This window comes from Hyperolius riggenbachi, chromosome 2, assembly GCF_040937935.1.
Source record: "Hyperolius riggenbachi isolate aHypRig1 chromosome 2, aHypRig1.pri, whole genome shotgun sequence".
NCBI classification, from domain to species: Eukaryota; Metazoa; Chordata; class Amphibia; order Anura; family Hyperoliidae; genus Hyperolius; species Hyperolius riggenbachi.
In genome coordinates, this window is record NC_090647.1 from 502,973,118 (window position 1) to 502,983,655 (window position 10,538).

Consider the following 10,538-nt stretch of genomic DNA (forward strand, 5'->3'; position numbering starts at 1 on the left):
GCCCAAGCCTGCCCCTTGTAGCTCTACTTTCCTGCTACGAGGATACATAGCAGGAAAGCAAAGGCACAAGGGGGCAGACTTGGGCTTGAAAAGACATCACAGAAGACTGACTCAGCTATAATCATTCTGGGCAAAGCTAGACTGAATGCTCAGTCGGCAGGATATTACCTAAGTGCCTTAAAACTGGAAGATGGAGTCTCAGCCTACACTACCCATCAGAAATGATGCTTCAGCTACTCAGGCTGCAGGAGAATGGTCAGCAAGCTACACATCAGTGTTGACCATGACTGCTATTGGGATGTTAGCTGCATACCTACCAAGGTTCAATGGTTATAATATGGCCCTGAGAGAGTGGAGTGAAAGAATAGAGAGTGCTGTGCAGGCTTATAAAGTGCCCATAGAGCTGCATATGGAAATAGCAGTTATAACTTTGGAGGGAGATGCTCAACGAACAGTAATTAATGCTAAATTGCCCACACCAGTATCGCTGAAACAAATTATCGAGGTATTGGAAGACATATATGGAGATCCTACAGAGCTGCATTTATGGAGAAAGAGATTTGTTGACAGAATTCAGAAGGATAACGAAAATATTCCTCAGTTCGCCAATGCCTTACAAGAAATAATGAGTGGACTACAGATAAAAGAGGAAAAGGAAAGAGGACAAACTACCACAGATTCTGCTGTGTGGCTGAGAGATCAGTTTATATGGGGATTAAGGAGCAACTTTATTAAAAGATCCTTAAAACAGAAAGTAGAATATTCTCCAAGTTTGAATTTCCGGACACTTCAAAGCTTAGCTATCAAGCTCAGTCAGGAGGAAGAAACCAATCAGCTGGGAACACTGCAACAAAACACCACTATGATTACTCATACAAATTCAGCAGTTGAATTCATAACCAATAATACTCAGGGGAAATTGAGAGAAATAAAAACAACACTCAAAGAACTAAGTGAAGAGTTAGCCAAAATGAAACAAAACATGGAGAAAACTGAACTCAGAACAGAAAATTCAAGGTGGAGATATAGAAACACGGAGGAATCAGGATGTTGGATCTGTCACCATAGTGATCACACTGCAAGAGACTGTGGAAGAGGTTTTCAGAGAAAATCAAGGAATTCTGCAGTGGTGGTCCGCATGGCAGGACAAAAGATGAAGGCTTCAGAGAAATGGAAGGAAGATAAGCTAAAGAGAAAAAATAAGGTCATCGCAACCAAAGTTCTAGGCATTGTCAAATGGTTTCATGTGCGAAATGGATACGGATTTTTAAATCGGAATGACACCAAAGAAGATGTGTTTGTGCACTGGTCTGCCATGAAGAAGAACAACCCCAGGCATTATCTTTGCAGTCTAAGAGATGGAGATTTGGTTGAATTTGACGTTGTGGAAGGACGGAAAGGTACAGAAGCCGCTAATTTAACTGGCCCTGGTGGAACTCCAGTTCAAGGTAGCATGGATGCAAGACGTTGGAGACCATATAAGCCTCAGGGACACTATGGTGATTATCACTTGAAGAGCTTCTTGTACAGCCAGAAACAAGGAGGAGCAAAATACCCTGTACAACCTACTTTATATGAAGAATTTAGACAGAGGTGTGATCCAGATTCATCTGTTCCTCAACCAGGAAGAACAACAAGTGATACTGAAAGTTTTCTGGAAGCTGGAACTAATGAAGGAAACAAAAGTAAGAATCCAGATGAACCTATTATTCATGCTCAGGGTAGAGCACCAGAAGATTTAGGCCATCAGAAGGCTGAAGACTGTGAAAGTAGTCGGATAAATAGAGAAATACCAGGACCTAGTCAGCAAGTAATGATTAACGACTTCTTAGTAGGAGATGAAGTATTACAACATAGAACAGATACTTCTCGAAGAAAGGAAGTGGAATCGTATTGGCAACCGATGCTACAACCTCAACGGCTCAAGCGTTCTAAACGGACACAGTGTTCATCGGAAACCATTCAGCTTACAAACGTCAAGGTAGCTCAAGGCAAAGAGTTTGAGAAGTCAGAGAAGGGAGAGCAAAGGTGCTCTACACAAACAGAACTAGACCACGAGTCAAAATGGAAAAATACTCAACATTCCCCACTTCCTGAACAGTTCGGATTATATGTAGACACTGTGACTTGGTTAAAAGAAAAATTGTAGGGACTACAATTTGAAAAAAAGGGGGTGAATGTAACCCTGTGTGTGTGTCATTGCAACAGACACACACACCAAGGGTTACAGATGCATTTACTTTTTGTGAAAGTGCTGCTGTAAAGGGAACCTGCAGGTGCTGTCAGGTGGAGCCCATGAGCAGGAAAGAAGAGAGAGAAGCTGGGCATGTGCAGGGAGGAAGTAACAGTTGAGTTTTACAGTTGAAGGCTAGTGAGGGGGAGGAGTCAAGTAGCCATGGAGACTGAGGTGATGAGGCAGCAAGAAATAAAGTGTGTCACGATACTATACTGTACTGCAGCAAGAAATACGCTTGATTTGTGAGGAAATAGAGTAGAGACACGGGAAGAGACCAGCCATTGGTGAGACGGTCTGAGCAAGGCAGAGCCACAGACAAGTAAGCACTTACCGGAAACTGAACTAAGGAAGAGAAAAAGAGCTGCAGACATTACATGAGAGGAGAGAGACCACTCACAGCTACAGGCCAGTAAAGAGCAGCAATACTGGAGAGATAAGCCAGAAGAGAAACAGTAAGCAATAAGAAAGAAAGACAAGGATATTAAAATGTACCTGTAACAGAGAGAGATAACAGAAAACAGCAGAGACATTACAGTGACACAGAGACAACAGGACAGAAATGCATACAAGAGTGACACAGAGCAACAAGTGACAGGATTACAGAAAAGGAGTGAAGACTGCAGTGCAGTGTCTGAAGAGATTGTGTGACAACAGCTGGCAGACAAAATACAGAGAATACAGCGGTGCTTCTTATACATTAAGTGATCATTCACAATTATCAATTCAACATATTTGTCTCATCCTGGATGTTGCTAGGTAACCACCAGACATTTCTCTACTTTCCCTTCTGTCCTATGCAAGAATTCAGATCCACTTTAAAAAGACAGCAGTGAAGAAGTGACAAATAGCAGAGTGCTGTGTATGGAAAATTCTGGCAAGTAAATGCTAATAAACTGAATTACTTATATGGTTCCTGAACTAGCCCTGATCCTAACAGGCTGAAGATAAGAAGTTTATGAATGTTTTGTCACTAAACTTTTTTTTTATCCATATCATTTAATACAAATATTTCTTAAAAAGAACTTGATTGGTGTCTGGAGGATTTCTTTACAGTTAAAGCATTATAGAGGTGTTACATTTGCACCTCTAAAATGCTTTAACTGTAAAGAAATCCTCCAGACACCAATCAGGTTCTTTTTAAGAAATATTTGTATTAAATCATATGAATAAAAAAGTTCAGTGACAAAACACATTCATAAACTTCTTCTTAGCAGATGAGTATAAGTAAGCCTCTTGTATACATCCGCCTGCTAGGATCAGGGCTAGCTCAGGAAACATATATGTGATACACTTTATTAGCATTAACTTGCCAGAATTTTCCTCACACAACACTCCGCTGTCTGCAACTTCTTCACAGCTGTCTTTTTAAAGTGGACCTGAATTCTTGCACAGGACAGAAGGAAACGTAGAGAAATGTCTGGCGGTTACCTAGCAACATCCAGGATGGGACAGAATATGTGAAATTGATGATTGTGAATGATCACTTAACATATAAGAAGCACCGCTCTCTCCACTGTATTTTGTCTGCCAGCTGTTATCACACAATCTCTTTAGACACTGCACTGCAGTCTTCACTCCTTTTCTTTAATCCTGTCACTTGTTTCTCTGTCTCACTCTTGTATGCTTTGCTGTCCTGCTGTCTCTGTGTCACTGTAATGTCTCTGCTGTTTTCTGTTATCTCTCTCTGTTACAGGTACATTTTAATTTCTTTGTCTTTCTTTCTTATTGCTTACTGTTTTTCTTCTGGCTTATCTCTCCAGTATTGCTGCTCTTTACTGGACTATAGTTGTGAGTGATCTCTCTCCTCTACTGTAATGTCTGCAGCTCTCTTTCTCTTCCTTAGTTTAGTTTTCAGTAAGGGTTCACTTGTCTGTGGCTCTGCCTTGCTCAGACTGTCTCACCAATGGCTGGTCTCTTCTTGTGTCTCTCCTCTATTTCCTCACAAATCAAGTGTATTTCTTGCTGCAGTACAGTATAGTCTCGTGACACACTTTTTTTTTGCTGCCTCATCACCTCAGTCTCCATGGCTACTTGACTCCTCCCCCTCACTAGCCTTCAACTGTAAAACTCAACTCTTACTTCCTCCCTGCACATGCCCAGCTTCTCTCTCCTCTTTCCTGCTCATGGGCTCCCCCTGGCGGCACCTGCAGGCTCCCTTTACAGCAGCACTTTCCACAAAAAGTCAATGCATCTGTAACCCTTGGTGTGTGTGTCTGTTGCAATGACACACACACAGGGTTACATTCACCCCCTTTTTTTCAAATTGTAGTCCCTACAATTTTTCTTTTAACCAAGTCACAGTGTCTATATATAATCCGAACTGTTCAGGAAGCGGGGAATGTTGAGTATTTTTCCATCGTGAGTCGTAGTCTAGTGGTGTTTGTGTAGAGCACCTTTGCTCTCCCTTCTCTGACTTCTCAAACTCTTTGTCTTGAGCTACCTTGACATTTGTAAGCTGAATGGTTTCCAATGAACACTGTGTCCGTTTAGAACGCTTGAGCCGTTGAGGTTGTGGCATCGGTTGCCAATACGATTCCACTTCCTTTCTTTGAGAAGTATCTGTTCTATGTTGTAATACTTCATCTCCTACTAAGAAGTCATTAATCATTACTTTCTGACTAGGTCCTGGTATTTCTTTATTTATCCAACTACTTTCTTCAGCCTTCTCATTGCCTAAATCTTCTGGTGCTCTACCCTGAGCATGAATAATAAGTTCCTCTGGAGTCTTATTTTTCTTTCCTTCATTAGTTCCAGCTTCCAGAAAGCTTCCAGTATCACTTGTTGTTCTTCCTGGTTGAGGAACAGATGAATCCTGATCACACCTCTGTCTAAATTCTTCATATAAAGTAGGTTGTACAGGGTTTGTTGCTCCTCCTTGTTTCTTGCTGTACAAGAAGCTCTTCAAGTGATAATCACCATAGTTTCCCCGAGGCTTATATGGAATCCAACATCTTGCATCCTTGCTACCTTGAACTGGAGTACCACCAGGACCAGTTAAATTAGCGGCCTCTGTTCCTTTCCTTCCTTTCACAATGTCAAATTCAACTGATTCTCCATGTCTTAGACTGTGAAGATAATGCCTGGGGTTGTTCTTCCTAATGGCTGACCAGTGCACAAACACATCTTCTTTGGTGTCATTCCGATTTATAAATCCATAGCCATTTCGCACATGAAACCATTTAACAGTTCCTAGAACTTTGGGTGTGATGACCTTATTTTTCCTCTTTAATGCATTATCCTTCCATTTCTCTGAGGCCTTCTTGTCTTGTCCTGCCATGCGGGCTACCACTGCAGCATTCTTTAATTTTCTCTGAAAGCTTCGTGCACAGTCTCTAGCAATATGGCCACTATGGTGACAGATCCAACATCCAGATTCCTCTGTGTTTCTATATCTCCACCTTGGATAATCTCTTTTGAATCCATTTTTCTCCATGTATAGTTTCACTTTGGTCAACTCTTCACTTAGTTCTTTGAGTGTTGTTTTTACTTCTCTGAATTCCCCCTCAGTATTATTGATTTTGACTTCAACTGCTGAATTCTTATGAGTAATCATAGTGGTGTTTTGTTGCAGTGTTCCCAGCTGATTGGCTTCTTCCTCCTGACTGAGCTTGATAGCTAAGCTTTGAAGTTTCTGGAAATTCAAACTTGGATGATATTCTACTTTCTGTTTTAAGAATCTTTTAATAAAGTTGCTCCTTAATCCCCATATAAACTGATCTCTCAGCCACACAGCAGAATCTGTGATACTTTGTCCTCTTTCCTTTTCCTCTTTTATCTGTAATCCACTCATTATTTCTTGTAAGGCATTGGCGAACTTAGGAATATTTTCGTTATCCTTCTGAATTCTATCAACAAATCTCTTTCTCCACAAATGCAGGTCTGTAGGATCTCCATATATGTCTTCCAATACCTCGATAATTTGTTTCAGCGATACTGGTGTGGGCAATTTAGCATTAATTACTGTTCGTTGAGCATCTCCCTCCAAGGTTATCATTGCTATTTCCATATGCAGCTCTATGGGCACTTTATAAGCCTGCACAGCACTCTCTATTCTTTCACTCCACTCTCTCAGGGCCATATTATAACCATTGAACCTTGGTAGATATGCAGCTAACATCCCAATAGCGGTCATGGTAAACACTGATGTGTAGCTTGCTGACCATTCTCCTGCAGCCTGAGTAGCTGAAGCATCATTTCTGGTGGATAGTGTAGGCTGAGATTCCATCTTCCAGTTTTAAGGCACTTAGGTAATATCCTGCCGACTGTACGCCAAATGTAACACCTCTAAAATGCTTTAACTGTAAAGAAATCCTCCAGACACCAATCAGGTTCTTTTTAAGAAATATTTGTATTAAATCATATGAATAAAAAAGTTCAGTGACAAAACACATTCATAAACTTCTTCTTAGCAGATGAGTATAAGTAAGCCTCTTGTATACATCCGCCTGCTAGGATCAGGGCTAGCTCAGGAAACATATATGTGATACACTTTATTAGCATTAACTTGCCAGAATTTTCCTCACACAACACTCCGCTGTCTGCAACTTCTTCACAGCTGTCTTTTTAAAGTGGACCTGAATTCTTGCACAGGACAGAAGGAAACGTAGAGAAATGTCTGGCGGTTACCTAGCAACATCCAGGATGGGACAGAATATGTGAAATTGATGATTGTGAATGATCACTTAACATATAAGAAGCACCGCTCTCTCCACTGTATTTTGTCTGCCAGCTGTTATCACACAATCTCTTTAGACACTGCACTGCAGTCTTCACTCCTTTTCTTTAATCCTGTCACTTGTTTCTCTGTCTCACTCTTGTATGCTTTGCTGTCCTGCTGTCTCTGTGTCACTGTAATGTCTCTGCTGTTTTCTGTTATCTCTCTCTGTTACAGGTACATTTTAATTTCTTTGTCTTTCTTTCTTATTGCTTACTGTTTTTCTTCTGGCTTATCTCTCCAGTATTGCTGCTCTTTACTGGACTATAGTTGTGAGTGATCTCTCTCCTCTACTGTAATGTCTGCAGCTCTCTTTATCTTCCTTAGTTTAGTTTTCAGTAAGGGTTCACTTGTCTGTGGCTCTGCCTTGCTCAGACTGTCTCACCAATGGCTGGTCTCTTCTTGTGTCTCTCCTCTATTTCCTCACAAATCAAGTGTATTTCTTGCTGCAGTACAGTATAGTCTCGTGACACACTTTTTTTTTGCTGCCTCATCACCTCAGTCTCCATGGCTACTTGACTCCTCCCCCTCACTAGCCTTCAACTGTAAAACTCAACTCTTACTTCCTCCCTGCACATGCCCAGCTTCTCTCTCCTCTTTCCTGCTCATGGGCTCCCCCTGGCGGCACCTGCAGGCTCCCTTTACAGCAGCACTTTCCACAAAAAGTCAATGCATCTGTAACCCTTGGTGTGTGTGTCTGTTGCAATGACACACACACAGGGTTACACTTGGGCTTGAAAAGACATCACAGAAGACTGACTCAGCTATAATCATTCTGGGCAAAGCTAGACTGAATGCTCAGTCGGGGAATGTTATCAGAGCTGATAGCAGGCAGACTGAGCAGTGAAGAATGAAACAAAGAGCAGAGTAGGTGTTTACTGTCATGTTCCCATTGATATATATGGTAAAATACATGAGGGTGCTTCGTCTCTGGTTCTCTTTAAGGACCACAGGCTTTAACCCCCCAAGTGACCAGGCTATTTTTTTTACAAATTAGGCCACTGCAGCTTTAAGGGTTTGCTGCAGGGCCATACGACTCAGCACACAAGTGATTACTAGTGTTGGGCGAACAGTGTTCGCCACTGTTCGGGTTCTGCAGAACATCACCCTGTTCGGGTGATGTTCAGGTTCGGCCGAACACCTGACGGTGTTCGGCCAAACTGTTCGGCCATATGGCCGAACTAAGAGCGCATGGCCGAACGTTACCCGAACGTTCGGCTAGCGCTGTGATTGGCCGAACGGGTCACGTGTAGTGTTGGGCGAACATCTAGATGTTCGGGTTCGGGCCGAACATGGCCGAACTCCGAACATAATGGAAGTCAATGGGGACCCGAACTTTCGTGCTTTGTAAAGCCTCCTTATATGCTACATACCCCAAATTTACAGGGTATGTGCACCTTGGGAGTGGGTACAAGAGGAAAAAAAATTTAGCAAAAAGAGCTTATAGTTTTTGAGAAAATCGATTTTAAAGTTTCAAAGGGAAAACTGTCTTTTAAATGCGGGAAATGTCTGTTTTCTTTGCACAGGTAACATGCTTTTTGTCGGCATGCAGTCATAAATGTAATACATATAAGAGGTTCCAGGAAAAGGGACCGGTAACGCTAACCCAGCAGCAGCACACGTGATGGAACAGGAGGAGGGTGGCGCAGGAGGAGAAGGCCACGCTTTGAGACACAACAACCCAGGCCTTGCATGAGGACAAGAAGCGTGCGGATAGCAATTTGCGTTTTGTCGCCATGCAGTCATAAATGTAATACAGATGAGAGGTTTAATAAACAGGGACCGGAAACGCTAACCCATCACAGATGTTCATTGTTCATGTTACTTGGTTGGGGTCCGGGAGTGTTGCGTAGTCGTTTCCAATCCAGGATTGATTCATTTTAATTTGAGTCAGACGGTCTGCATTTTCTGTGGAGAGGCGGATACGCCGCCGATCTGTGACGATGCCTCCGGCAGCACTGAAACAGCGTTCCGACATAACGCTGGCTGCCGGGCAAGCCAGCACCTCTATTGCGTACATTGCCAGTTTGTGCCAGGTGTCTAGCTTCGATACCCAATAGTTGAAAGGTGCAGATGGATTGTTCAACACAGCTACGCCATCTGACATGTAGTCCTTGACCATCTTCTCCAGGCGATCGGTGTTGGAGGTGGATCTGCACGCTTGCTGTTCTGTGTGCTGCTGCATGGGTGTCAGAAAATTTTCCCACTCCAAGGACACTGCCGATACCATTCCCTTTTGGGCACTAGCTGCGGCTTGTGTTGTTTGCTGCCCTCCTGGTCGTCCTGGGTTTGCGGAAAGTCAGTCTGTCGGCGTACAACTGGCTAGAGGAGGGGGAGGATGTCAATCTCCTCTCTAAAGTCTCCACAAGGGCCTGCTGGTATTCTTCCATTTTGACCTGTCTGGCTCTTTCTTCAAGCAGTTTTGGAACATTGTGTTTGTACCGTGGATCCAGAAGGGTATAAACCCAGTAATTGGTGTTGTCCAGAATGCGCACAATGCGTGGGTCACGTTCAATGCAGTCCTAGGCTGAAGAGGTCATAGCCTAGGGTCACAAAACCTGTTTATTTGGGCAATTTCAATGGTGGCGAGTCTGACGTACATAAATCGCAGCAATGGCCGTTAGCAACGTCTGAATCTCACGAAATGTCTCATGCAGGTAGAAGACATATTGTTAGACTTGGGCTCCAAAGATGGGGTCCCTACATCTCTGCAAACCAGAGTTACAGGGCTCCAAATTTGGTAAAATCCCCCATAGGCTTTCATTGGGCCTCCTATTTACAGTTCCAAAATCTCACATCTTTTCAAAGGGCAATTACTCAGCAGTGGCAAATTTTCTAGCATTGTAGGGACCCTTAGGGGGAACATTACTGGTGAGTTTCGGGCCCCTAGGCCAAAGAGGTCATAGCCTAGGGTCACAAAAACCTGTTTATTTGGGCTATTTCAATGGTAGTGATGGTGACGTACATAAATCGCAGCAATGGCCGTTAGCAAAGTCTGAATCTCACGAAATGTCTCATGCAGGTAGAAGACATATTGTTAGATTTGGATTCCAAAGATGGGGTCCCTACATCTCTGCAAACCAGAGTTACAGGGGTCCAAAATTGGTAAAATCCCCCATAGGATTTCATTGCCTCCCTATTTCACTTTCCAAAATCTCACATCTTTTCAAAGGGCAATGGCTCAGCAGTACCAAATTTTCTAGCATTGTAGGGACCCTTAGGGGGAACATGACTGGTGAGTTTCGGGCCCCTAGGCCGAAGAGGTCATAGCCTAGGGTCACAAAAACCTGTTTATTTGGGCTATTTCAATGGTAGTGATGGTGGCGTACATAAATCTCAGCAATGGCCGTTAGCAAAGTCTGAATCTCACGAAATGTCTCATGCAGGTAGAAGACATATTGTTAGACTTGGATTCCAAAGATGGGGTCCCTACATCTCTGCAAACCAGAGTTACAGGGGTCCAAAATTGGTAAAATCCCCCATAGGATTTCATTGGGCCTCCTATTTACCGTTCCAAAATCTCACACCATTTCAAAGGGCAATGGCTCAGTCAGCAGTGGCAAAACTCACCAGTCATGATCCCCCTAA